This window comes from Mobula hypostoma, chromosome 2, assembly GCF_963921235.1.
Source record: "Mobula hypostoma chromosome 2, sMobHyp1.1, whole genome shotgun sequence".
Classification (NCBI taxonomy): Eukaryota; Metazoa; Chordata; class Chondrichthyes; order Myliobatiformes; family Myliobatidae; genus Mobula; species Mobula hypostoma.
The window spans coordinates 175,776,612-175,789,860 of record NC_086098.1 but is presented as its reverse complement, the minus strand read 5'-3'; the positions used below and the strand labels follow the sequence as shown (position 1 = coordinate 175,789,860).

Sequence of the window (13,249 nt, the reverse complement as noted above, 5' to 3'; positions counted from 1 at the left end):
AGATTAACTGCTTTCCTAAGTTTAAGACACAATAATGGAAACAGAAAGACTAAGAGTGGAGACACAGAGACTGCAGATGCTGCAGTCAGGAGCAACAAACTTATGCTGATGACCTTTTGCTCTACGTTTCTAATGTGGAGTCTGCTTTACCTTCTCTACGTTCTTTAATTTCCTGCTTTAGTCAGTTTCCTGGATATAATCTTAACTTTCATAAGAGTGAACTTTTCCTTTGAATAATTTGGTAGTAGTTAATACTAACCTTCCTTTTAAAATTGTAAGAAATCAATTTACTTATTTGGGCGTAACAATTGCTAGGAATTATAAATTGCTTTTTAAAGAACATTTTTTTACACTTCTGAATTATGTGAAGAAGGCACTTTCAAATTGGTCACCCCTCTCTTTATCATTGATTGGCCGAATCAATTCCATTAAAATGAATATTTTGCCTAAAGTTTTGTATTTATTTCAGGCTATACCTGTTTTAATTCCTAAATCCCTTTTTTTGATTCTTTGGATTCTATTATATCTTCATATATATGGAAAAATAACATTTCTTGATTAAATAAAGTTCATCTTCAAAAAGCTAAAAAGAATGGAGGTTTAGCTTTCCCAATTTTAGGTTTTATTACTGGGCAGTCAATATACGGAATCTTATGTTTTGGTTATATTATATTAATCGAGAGGACTGTCCGGTGTAGGTTTCTTTAGAAGCTAACTCTGTTAATAAATTCTCTATCATTTCTCTTCTCGGATCCTCAATTCCTTTATCATTAAGTAATTTAGCTGAGTAGTTAAACACGCTTTGAGGATTTGGGTACAATTTAGAGAATATTTTGGTTTATTGAGTTTTTCACTTTCAAGTCACATTTTTTCTAACTATTTTTTAAACCTTCTATGATTGATGTAGTTTTTATAGAGTGGAATAGATTGGGTATTAAATGTTTTCATGATTTGTTTGTTGGAGATACTCCCTCTTCATTTGAACAACTGTCAGTTAAGTATAGCCTACCGAGAACTCAATTTTTTCGATATTTACAAATTAGAGACTTTTTGCATCTCAAGTACATACATTTCCTAAAAGTCCAGATAAAAATTTACTTGATATAATTTTTAATTTGAAATCCTTCCATAATGCATCTATATCTAATATTTATGGTATGTTGTTGGGAATAAGAAATATTCCTTTAGATAAAATTAAAAATCTTTGGGAACAAGATTTGCAGATTTCAATTTCTGAGGATGCTTGGAATGAAATTTTTAAATTGGTTAATACCTCATCGCTATGTGCCCGTCATTCCCTTCTACAATTTAAAGAGGTTCATAGAGCCCATATGTCTAAAGATAAGCTGTTTTGTTTTTATTTGGATATATCTCCCTTTTGTGATAGATGTAATAATGGAGAAGCTTCATTAATTAATCCATATGGTTTGGACTTGTCTAAGTCTTGAAAAATATTGGAAGGAAATATTTCAAACTTTTTCGGTGCTTTTTAAAGTAAATTTTAAACCTAATCCTTTGACTGCCTTTTTGGTATTGTTGGTGACTCAATCTTTCCTCATAGTCTAACCCCTCATCTCCGGAATCAATCTGGTGAACCTGCTCTATACCGCCTCCAAAGTGCTAGTTATTGATTCATATGCTTACATCCAATTTGTTACCTAGATGACATCATCCCATAGGACCTCATTAGTGCAGTAGGCAGCATGTCAGTCTCATAATTTGAAAGTCGAGTGTTCAAGCCTCACACAGGGCACTGGTTTTATGGGAGACAATACAAGAGCTGTGAAACACATCTCAGACAATTGCCAACTCTTTATGTTCAACAACTGCCTCTCCTGTAATTTGTCCTTGTGCATTCATTGAAAATCAGGATTAATCTGCAAATGCCAGAAATTGGGAAAAAAAGATGCTGGAAGCACACCGAAGGTCAGGCAGAATCTGTGGAAAGAGAATGTTTCAAATCAGAGACCTTTTGAATAGAACTGGGAAACAGAGGAAACAAATTAGTTTAAAGTTGCAGAAAAGGAACAAGAGAGGTGGATAGGACAAAGGGAATATCTCTGGCAGGGTGAGACCGTACTGGACACAAAGGCTGGTGGGGTGCTAGGTTAGGACAAGAGGAACTCTGCCCCTGGTGGGGTGGTAGGGTATGGGGTGAGGCCAGACATGTGTGAAATGGAAGAGATGGAGGTGAAGGCAGCGTTGATGGTGGAGGAAGGGAGCCCCTTTCTTTGAAGAAGGAGAACGTATCTCCTTAGTTCTGGAAAATAAATCAAGTCATTGATTTGTACATTGACTTCTGATTCGTTACTTGATTGACATCACCCCATAGGGTTTCATAGGTGCAGTAGACAGCACGTCAGTCTTACAAACTGAAGCTCATGAGTTCAGTCTCACATGGGGCACTAGTTTGATGGGAGATGCATTAACGATCTGGAAGAGGGGACCAAGTGTAGTGTATCTAAGTTTGCTGATGATACTAATTTAAGTGGAAAAGAAAATTGTGTAGAAGATACGGAGAGTTTGCAGAGAGAGATAGATAGGTTAAGTGAATGGGCAAGGGTCTGGCAGATGGTGTACAATGTTGGCAAATATGAGGTCATCCACTTTGGAAAGAAAAATGGTAGAGCAGATTATTATTTAAATGGTAAAAACTTGCAGCATGCTGCTGTGCAGAGGGACTTGGGAGTGCTTGTGCATGAATCACAAAAAGTTGGTTTGCAGGTGCAACAGGCTATCAGGAAAGCAAATGGGATGTTGGCCTCCATTGCTAGAGGGATTGAACTTAAGAGCAGGGAAATTATGCTGCAACTGTACAAGGTACTGGTGAGGCTGCACCTGGAGTACTGCATGAGGTTCTGGTCTCCTTACTTGAGGAAAGATATACTGGCTTTGGAGGTGGTGCACAGGAGGTTCGCCTGGTTGATTCCAGAGATGGGTGGTTAGACTATGAGGAGAGATTGAGTCACTTGGGACTGTACTCATTCGAATTCAGAAGAATGAGAGGAGATCTTATAGAAACATATAAAATTATGAAAGGGATAGATAAGATAAAGGCAGAAAAGTTGTTTCCACTGGTAGGTGAGACTAGAATTAGGGGATTTAGCCTCGAGATTTGGGGGAGTAGATTTAGGATGGAGATGAGGAGGAACTGCTTTTCCCAGAGATTAGCAAATCTGTGGAATTTTCCGCCCAATGAAGCAGTGGAGGCCACCTCAGTACATACATTTAAGACAAGTTAGATAGATTTTTGCATTGTAGGGGAATTAAAGCTTATGGGGAAAAGGCAGGTGGGTGGAGATGAGTCCATGGCCCAATCAACCATGATTTTATTGAATGGTGGAGCAGGCTCAACGGGCCAGATGGCCTACTCCTGCTCCGGTTTCTTATGTTCTTATGAGAGAATACAACAGTCGTGAAAATCCCTGTGACAATATCTAAACCTTGATGAGAATGTCACTCCACTCTTTAAGAAGGGAGGAAGACAAAAGAAAGGAAATTAAAGGCCAGTTAGCCTAACCTCAGCGGTTGGGGAAGTATTGGTCTCTATTATTAAGGATGAGGTTTCGGGGTACTTGGAACAAAGTCAGCATCGGTTTCTGTAAAGGGAGATCTTGCTTGACAAATCTGTGAGAGTTCTTCAAGGAAGTAACAAGCAGAGTGGACAAAGGAGAGGCAGTGAATGTCTTTTACTTGGATTTTTAGAAGGCATTTGATAAGGTTCCGCACATGAGGCTGTATAACAAGATAAAATCCAATGATGTCACAGGAGAGATACTGGCATGGATAGAGGAATGGTAGACAGCCAGGAGGCAGTGAAAGGGAATAAAGAGGGCCTTTTCTGATTGGAAAGGCTAGATAGGGTGGATGTGGAGAGGACGTTTTCTATGGTGGGAGTATTCAGAACTAGAGGGCACAGCCTCAAAACTGACTGGCAACCTTTTACAACAGAGGTAAGGAGGAATTTTTCTAGCCAGAGAGTAGTGAATCTGTGGAATACTCTGCCACAATCTGCAGTGAAGGCCAATTCCGTGACTATATTTAAGATGGAAGTTGATAGTTTTCTGATCGGTCAGGGCATCAAAGAATATGGCGAGAAGGCAGGTGTATGGAGTTGAGTGTTATCCAGGATCAGCCATTATGGAATGGTGGAGCAAACTCGATGGCCTAATTCTGCTCCTATATCTTATGGTCTTATGTGTTTCACACCTCATTAAAGTCCACTGTGCACTCAATGAAAATCAAAGCCAAAACCTCTGGAATCTTGACATCTGGAGTAAAAACAGAAAATACTGGAACCACTCATCAGATCAGGCTGCTCTTGTGCAGAGGAAAACAGTTAAATCTTCAGGTTGGAGAACTTCCTTGATAACTAGAAATGGGAGAAAAGAAATTAATTTCAAGTTGAAGAGAAGGTAGGGAAGGATGGATAGGACAAAGACAGAGAGGGACAAAATGGTTTAAGATCATGCATGTTGATTCATTGACATGTGCATACAAATGTCTGACAGATGCTTGTCAATGGCTTCTTTACAAATTAGAGCGTTTTCCCATGGCCCGGTAGAACAGTGATGGTCAATGTAGGGAATACAGACCCTTCCAGTGATGGGACAGATGGATAACTCATGAGATGGACCACTCATTACAACGGTTTCACACGGCCTCAAAACACTCTGGATGATGGCCTTGAGGTTTTCAGTGCATTTTGAATACTCCCTCTCTTTTTTGAGAGGACAACAGCCAGAGATTCACAAGAGAAAGTGGGGGTAGGGGAGGATGTACTTCTTTAGCACGCCCTTGAACCTTTTAATTTGTCTCTCTATGATCCCCTCCCATGGTACTGTAGATTCTCTTTTTCAGTTTATTGGTCTCAGGCATTGGAATGAGTTGTGTGCCCAGTGGAACTGGCTGAGAGTATCTAGAACCTCAGTGCTAGAGACATCTTGTAAAAGAATATGGTCTCAGTTGCTTCTCCTCCCAGTGAATCTGAAGGATTTTGCAGACTGAGTTGGTATTGGCGAGAATTCTTTAAAGCATTTGATATTGTGTTTGTGAAAAGTGCAAAATATTGATTTCTATATTGACTTCTGATTTGTAACCTGGGTAATGAGCTCTCATAGGCCTCGTTAGCGCAGTAGGCAGCGCATCAGTCTCATAATCTGAAGGTCGTGAGTTCAAATCTCACACGGGGCACTAGCTTTATGAATCTGCTGATGTTGGAGATCTGAAACAAAAAGAGAAAAATGCTGGAAACACACATAAGATCTGGTAGCATCTGTGGAAAAAAAAGAACCATTCAGATTCGAGGCCCTTGGGAAAGGGAGAAAAAATACTTTAAAATGCAGAGGAGGTGTAGGAGGAGTGGATAGAGTAAAGGGAATATCTCCAATATGGTGATACCAAATAGTTAATTGTCTTGCACATAGACTGCTTAACTAGTGCACATAAATGCAATGGAAAGACTGGCCAATCATGATCTTGAGGTTTAACTTTTTTGACTTTTGCTGTGAAGTGCACTGTCTTCTAAAGGATTGAAGATCACTTGCTACTGCAAAGGTCTTTTGGGATTCTCTTTTTTTTAATTTAAAAAAAAATTTTATTGAAGGAATGACACAATACAGAATATATAGTGGATTACATTTTCTTCCATTTTTCTTTTATATCTTACCCCCAAACAAACCTCACCCCACCTGCCCTCCCCGAACATATCATGGCAGCTAATATATTTACAACACAACAATTCACAAATACAAGTACGGACATTTCACAACCATACCCCCAGACTACTTCAAGACGACGGCTCACACACATCTGCAACATGTCAGATGATCCAAAATGCACTCATATTTACAATTCATCAACCACCCTGTGAGGTAAATTATAAACGTGTTAAATGGGAGGCAACTTCCCAAGTACAATCAAATGCCCTCAACTAGTAGGTCATTCCTTAAGACTCCCAAAATACGATAAGAAAGGTCCCCATTTCGAATAGAACTTTTTCACAGACCCCCTCAAAGTGAATTTAATCTTTTATAATTTCAGAAAAAACATTACATCTTCTAACCAAGCAGCAGCAGTTGGGGGAGTGGCAGATTTCCAAACCAGCAAAATTCTCCTATGGGCCAATAGCGATGTAAATGCAATGGTATCCGACTGGCTTGCATATAAACCCAGATCATCATCTGCCACACCAAATACAACTATAAGCGGGCAAGGTCTCAGTGTCACCCCCAAAACCTCACTGATAATTTTAAAAACCAGTGCCCAATAGTCATCAAGCCAAAGGCAAGACCAAAATGCATGTACTAAACCAGCCAGAGAGAAGGAACACCTGTCACAGCCAGCGTCTGTCCCAGGGTATATGTCTGCAAGTCTGGCTTTATTTAAATGTACCCTGTGTAAAACTTTATATTGTATGAGCCCCAGTCTAGCACATGATGATGAGAAATGAACCCTATGCAATACTTTTGCCCAATATTCCTCAGCCAGATCCATACCGAGGTCATCCTCCCACCTACTCTTAGTTTTGTTTAGATCTTGAACTCCCAAAGACATCAGCTGAGAGTATAGTTCAGAGATCAGATCTTTATTGTTAAAGCTAAGAATGAATTTTTCCCATAACATAGCAGGTGGTAGAACAGGAAAAGAGGGAAATTTTTCCTTGACAAAGTGGCGAATCTGCAGGTATTTAAAAAAATGATTATGCGGAAGGTCATACTTACCGCACAGGTTATCAAAACTATCAAATATGTTATCAGTATACAAATCCTTAATGCGCATAAGACCATTCAAACCCCATTGTCTGAAAGCTGAATCCAATGTGGAGGGAGGAAATAAATGGTTTTTATGAATGGGGCCCAAAACTGAAGCTGATATGAACTTACAGTGGCAGTGAAATTGATTAAAAATTTTGAGGGTGGAGAGCACGACCGGGTTAGATGTGAATTGAGAGGATTTCAATGGTAAGGAAGAATACACCAAAGCTGGGAGAGACGAGGAGTGGCAAGACCGTGACTCAAGCAGGCACCAGATTATATCTGGCCGGTGGAGCCAAAATAATACTTTTTGAATGTTCGATGCCCAGTAATAATGAATAAAGCTGGGAAGACCCATTCCACCTACGTCACGACCTCTTTGGAGAGTGTGCTTATTAACCCTTGGGACCTTATTTTCCCAAATAAAGGAGGCTATAGCTTGGTTGACAGATTTAAAAAATAACTTAGATAAGAAAACCGGCAAACACTGAAACAAATAAAGAAATCTAGGAAGTATAGTCATTTTCACTGATTGAATTCTCCCAGCTATAGTAAGGGGTAAACTGCGCCATCTCTCGAAATCAGCCTTCATTTGGCTAACCTGAGGCCTGTAGTTAGCTTCAAACAGAGATGTAAAAGAGCGAGTAATATGTATTCCTAGGTATACAAAACCATCTTGAGATAAAGGAAAAGGCATAGATTCCTGTCGGATCTGTAGGGCCAAGTTAATTAATGGGAAAGCATTTGCTTTTTTGAAAGTTCAGTTTATAGCCAGGGAAGGCTCCAAATTGACCTAATAATGACACAATAGCAGTCTTTTGGGATTCTAAAGGTTAATAATGACAGTGTGCTAGAAATGCCATGACTCAGGGTTTTGCTCCCCCTACATTTTCCTCAGAAGTTTTGTTCTGTGAAAATCAGATATACTCTTCCCCTGGATAGACAGAGCCCACAGTGTGACTCCGGAGCAGCTTCTCGTCTCCTCGGAAGTGGCAGCCCGGGAGGACCCAGGGAATGACCTTCCCTTTAATTGGTAGAAGGAAGATTGTTCTGCAATAGCTGCGGTCTGACGTCTGTTTAGTCAAAGATAGTAAAAATTACAGCATCTCTGAGGTCCTCTAAAATAACCGCCTCTTCCCAGATGTGGGGACTGAACAAATGAACAATTGAGGTGCTGATGAAGGGTTTTGGCCCAAAATATCAGCTGTTTATTCCTTTCCATACATGCTGCCTGAGATTCTCCAGATCTTTGTGTGTTACTCTTGAGTTCCAGCTAAAGCTTCGAGCTTGTGAGAACAATGAAAATAAATTAAGTAACTGATTTGTACATTGACTTCTGATTCATTATCTGAGTGATACCATCCCCACAGGGCCTCGTTAGCGCAGTAGGCAGCGCGTCAGTCTCATAATCTGAAGGTCGTGAGTTCAAGTCTCACATGGGGCACTAGTTTTATGGGAGCCAATACCAACAATTGTGAAAATCCCCTGTGACGATCTCCAAGCCTTGATGTTTGAGGGTTTCACACCTCTTTAGCAGCCCACTGTGCATTCAATAGAAATCAAAACCAAAACCCTATTGAAAACTAGAAATCTGAAATAAAAGCAGAAAATACTGGAGTCACTCATCAGATTAGGCAGCTCTCGTGCAGTGGAAAAGGGTTAAACCTTTAATGCAACAGTTGTGAAAATCCCCTGTGACGATCTCCAAGCCTTTATGTTCGAGGTTTTGAAATCTCATTGAAAGTCCATTTCAAAAATTAAATCCCATGCCCTTTGGAAACTAAGGAAGTAAAAGCAGGAAATGCTGGAGTGACTCAGCAGATCAGGCAGCTCTTAGAACATAAGTACAGAAGAAATAGGAGCAAGAGTAGGCCATCTGGCCCATCGACCCTGTTCTGCCATTCAGTAAGATCCGGTCATCTCCACCCACCTACCTTTTCCCCATAACCCTGAATTCCCCTACTATGTAAAAATCTATACAACATTGTCTTAAATATGTTTACTGAGGTAGCCTCCACTGCTTCATTAGGCAGAGAATTCCACAGATTCACGACTCTCTAGAAAAAGCAGTTTCTCCTCATCTCTGTCCTAAATCTACACCACCGAATCTTGAGGCTATGTCTCCTAGTTCTTGTCTCACCTATCAGTGGAAACAACTTTCCTGCCTCTATCTTATCTATCCCTTTCATAATTTTATATGTTTCTATAAGATCTCTTCTCATTCTTCTGAATTCCAGCGAGTACAGACCCAGGTGACTCAATCTCTCCTCATAGTCTAACCCCTCATCTCTGGAATCAACCTGGTGAACCTGCTCTATACCGCCTCCAAAGCTAGTATAACCTTCCTCAAGTAAGGAGACCAGATCTGCACGCAGTTCTCCAGGTGCAGCCTCACCAGTACCCTGTACAGTTACAGCATAACCTCCCTGTTCTTAAATTCAATCCCTCTAGCAATGAAGGCCAACATTCCATTTGCCTTCTTGATAGCCTGCTGTACCCGCAAACCAACCTTCTGTGAATCATGCACAAGCATTCCCAAGTCCCTCTGCAAGGCAGCATGCTGCAAATTTTTCCCATTTAAATAATAATCTGCTCTACCATTTTTCCTTCCAAAGTGGATAACCTCACATTTACCAACACTGCCAGACTCTTGCCCACTCACTTAACCTATCTATATCTCTCTGCAGACTCTCTGTATCTTCTGCACAATTTGCTTTTCCACTCAATTTAGTATCATTAGCAAACTTAGATACGCTACACTCGGTCCCCTCTTCCAGATTGTTAATGTATATCGTGAACAGTTGCGGGCCCAGCACCGACCCCTGCAGCACACTGCTCACCACTGATTGCCAACCGGAGTAACACCCATGTATCCCAACTCTCTGCTTTCTATTGGTTAACCAATCCTTTATCCATGCTGATACATCACCCCCAACTCTATACATCCTCACCTTGTGGATAAGTCTTTTATGTGGCACCTTATCGAATGCCTTTTGGATATCCAAGTAAATAATATCCATCTGTTCCCTCTATCCACTGCGCTCGTTATATCCTCAAAGAATTCCAGAAAGTTTGTCAAACAGGACCTGCCTTTGCTGAATCCATGCTGCATCTGCCTGATGGATCCATTTCTTTCCAGATGCCTTGCTAATTCTTCTTTAATGACAGCTTCAAGCATTTTCCCAATGACAGATGTTAAACTAACTGGCCGATAGTTCCCTGTTTTTTGCCTACATCGGTTGTTGAACAGGTATGACATTCACCGTCTTCCAATCCAGTGGGGCCTGGCCAGAGTCCAGAAAATTTTGGTAAATTATAACCAAAGCCTTTACTATAACTTCTGTCATTTCTTTCAGTACCCTGGAATGCATTCCATCAGGACCAGAGGACTTGTCTATCTTCAGGACCACAAGTTTACTCAGCACTACCTCTTTAGTGATAGCTATTGTATTGAGGCCTTCACCTCCCAATGCATCCATAACATCTCTCTTTGGCACGTTAGATGTGTCCTCCACCGTGAAGACTGACACAAAATAGTCATTCAAAGCCTCTGCCATTTCCTCATTACCCAATATCAATTCCCGCTTCTCCTCCTCCAAGGGACCTACATTCACTTTAGCCACCCTTTTCCGCTTTATATGATTATAAAAACTTTTACTATCTGTTTTTATATTTTGTGCTAGTTTATTTTCATAATCTATCTTTCCTTTCTTTATTGCTTGCTTAGTGGTTCTTTGCTGTTTTTTAAAGTTTTCCCAATCTTCCAGTTTCCCACTACTCATAGCGACTTCATATGCATGACCTTTTAATTTGATGCCTTCTTTTATTTCCTTAGTTATCCAAGGCTGGCTCTCCCCACCCTTACTGTTCTTGCTTTTAACTGGAATATATTTCTGTTGAGCACTGTCAAAAATCTTTTTGAAAGTCTTCCACTGTTCCTCAAATGTCCTAGCATATAGCCTGTATTCCCAGTCTACACTAGCCAAATCCTCCCTCATCTCATTGTAGTCTCCATTGTTTAGGCATAATACACTGGTTTTAGATTGAATTATTGCTCTTTCCATTTGTATGAGAAACTCAATTATACTGTGATCACTCTTTCCATGAGAATCCCTAACTATAAGATCATTAATTTTACCTGTCTCATTGCTCAGGACCAGATCTAAGATAACACATTCCCTTGTAGGTTCAGGAACATGCTATTCAAGAAAGCCATAATGGATGCATTCTAAGAAGTCCTCCTCAAGACTGCCTCGACCAGTTGATTCACCCAATCTGACAATGGGACAAGTTAAGGTCCCATCACAATTCAGGTGGAGCCCTCCTACAGCTCCCTCCTTCCCCAATACTGGTGCCAATTTCCCATGAATTCAAACTCACTTCTCCCACACCAATCCTTGAGCCATGCATTTAACTCCCTAATCTTCTTGACCCTATGCCAATTTGTACATGGCTCAGGTAGTAATCCAGGGATTACCACCTTTTTGGTTCTGCTTTTTAGTTTAGTTCCTAGCTGCTCAAATTCCCTCAGCAGAACCTCTTTCCTCGTTCTACCCATGTTGTTGGTACCCACATGGAGCACGACAACTGGACCTTTTCCCTTCCACCGCAAATTTCTCTGAAGGTCAGATAAGATGCCCTGAACCTGGGCACCAGGCAGGCAGCACAGCTTTCGGGAATGCTCTATCCTCGTGACAGAGAACTCTGTCTATTCCCCTGACTATACTATCCCCAATTACCACTGCATTTCTCTTCTTCCTCCCCCCCGCCCCCGAACTACAGTGCCACAGTTAGGTTGCTCGTCATTCCTACAGCCCCACTCTCATCCACACAGGGAGCAAAAATCTCAGACCTGTTGGACAAGCTCACGGGCTGAGGCTCCTCCAGCATTGTCTCTTGGATCCCACTACCCGCCTCACTCGCAGTCACACCCTCTTGTCCCTGACCACAGACTGTATTTGAGGCAGTTAATCTAATGGGTGTGACTACCTCCTGAAACAGAGAATCCAGGTAACTCTCCCCATCCCTGATGTGCCACAGTGTTTGAAGCTCAGATTCCAGGTCATCAACTTTGAGCATGAGTTCCTCGAGCAGCCAACACTTCTGCAGATGTGGTCACCAGGAACCACAATGGGGTCCACCAGCTCCCACATCATGCAGCTACAGCACATCACCTGATCCTGCGTCATCCCTACTTTATTTAATTAGCTTAATTTAGTGACTTTTTTATTTAACCACTACAAAAGCCTTACCTGCTACTTACCTGTGCCTCCTTGCTGAAGTCTCTTGAGCCAAAGTCTCAAGTTCCCACTCTTACACTGGTCCACTCACACAATGGCCGCTCTGCTTTACTTTTATTTGCTCCTGCTGATGAATCGTGAATCGATTGGTCCACTGCTAATGTGCGGAGGAAAATGGCTATACCTTCAGGTTGGAGACCTTCCTTGAGAACTAGAAAAGGGAGAAAAGAAATTAATTTAAAGTGGGAAGGGATGGATAGGACAAGTGAAATATCTCTGACAGAGAGAGAGAGACATAATAGTTTAATATCATGCACATTGATTGACTAACATGTGCATACAAATGTCAGACGGATGCTGGCCAATGGTTTCTTCACAACTTAGAGCATTTTCCCGTTGCCCGGTGGATCAGTAATGGTCAATGTAGGGTACACAGACCCTTCCACTGATGGGACAGGAGGATAACTTGTGAGATGGACCACTCATTACAGCGCTTACACACGGTCTCTAAACCCTCTGGATGATGGCCTTCAGGTTTGCAGTGCATTTTGAATGCCTCTTCTTTTCTTCAGTGGACTTGGTCCAGAGATTCATTAGGAGGGGAGGTTGCATTTGCTCACGACGCCATGTAGCACATCCTTGAATCTTTTTTTTTTGTCTGCCTGGTGATTCCGCTCCCCTGGTTGTATCACTGTTTCAGGACTCTGGAGCCAGACATCGGAATAGCGTGAGCTCAATGGAGCTGCCTGAGTGAAACTGGAATCTCAGTACTGTAGGCATCCTGAGAAAGCTAGTTTCTCCTCACAAATATAAAGGACTTTGTAGACAGAATTGTTATTGGTAAGAATTCTTTAAACATTTGGTATTGTTTGTGTGTGACAGAATAAGATGAAAAGTGCAAACTGTTGATTTGTGCATTGACTTCTGATTTGTAACCTGGGTAATGGTACCTCATAGGCCTCGTTAGCGTGGTAGGCAGCGCATCAGTCTCATAATCTGAAGGTCGTGAGTTCGATCCTCACATGGGGCATGAGCTTTTTGGAAGATAAGACAAGAGTTGAGAAACACCTCTGTGACATTTTCTACCCTATGGATTCCAACATACCATTTCCCATGCTGTATCAATTAGACCACAGGAGATAGTAGCAGAATGAGACCGTTCAGCTCATTGAGCCTGCTTTGCCATTCCATCATCAATTATTTACTATCCCTTTCCATCCTATTTCAGAATATCCCATATCTCAGAAAGGATGT

At 41.3% G+C, this 13,249-nt stretch overlaps 3 non-coding genes across 3 annotated transcripts; all 3 read left to right on the top strand.

The window, feature by feature from the left end:
* Positions 1–5,120: 5,120 nt before the first annotated feature.
* Positions 5,121–5,193, top strand: trnam-cau (transfer RNA methionine (anticodon CAU)). Its single transcript has one exon. It is a non-coding gene; the product is annotated as a tRNA-Met (tRNA).
* A 2,933-nt stretch (positions 5,194–8,126) lies between these two features.
* On the top strand, positions 8,127–8,199 carry trnam-cau (transfer RNA methionine (anticodon CAU)). The gene has a single exon. It is a non-coding gene; the product is annotated as a tRNA-Met (tRNA).
* A 4,753-nt stretch (positions 8,200–12,952) lies between these two features.
* Positions 12,953–13,025, top strand: trnam-cau (transfer RNA methionine (anticodon CAU)). The gene has a single exon. It is a non-coding gene; the product is annotated as a tRNA-Met (tRNA).
* The last annotated feature ends 224 nt before the right edge of the window (positions 13,026–13,249 follow it).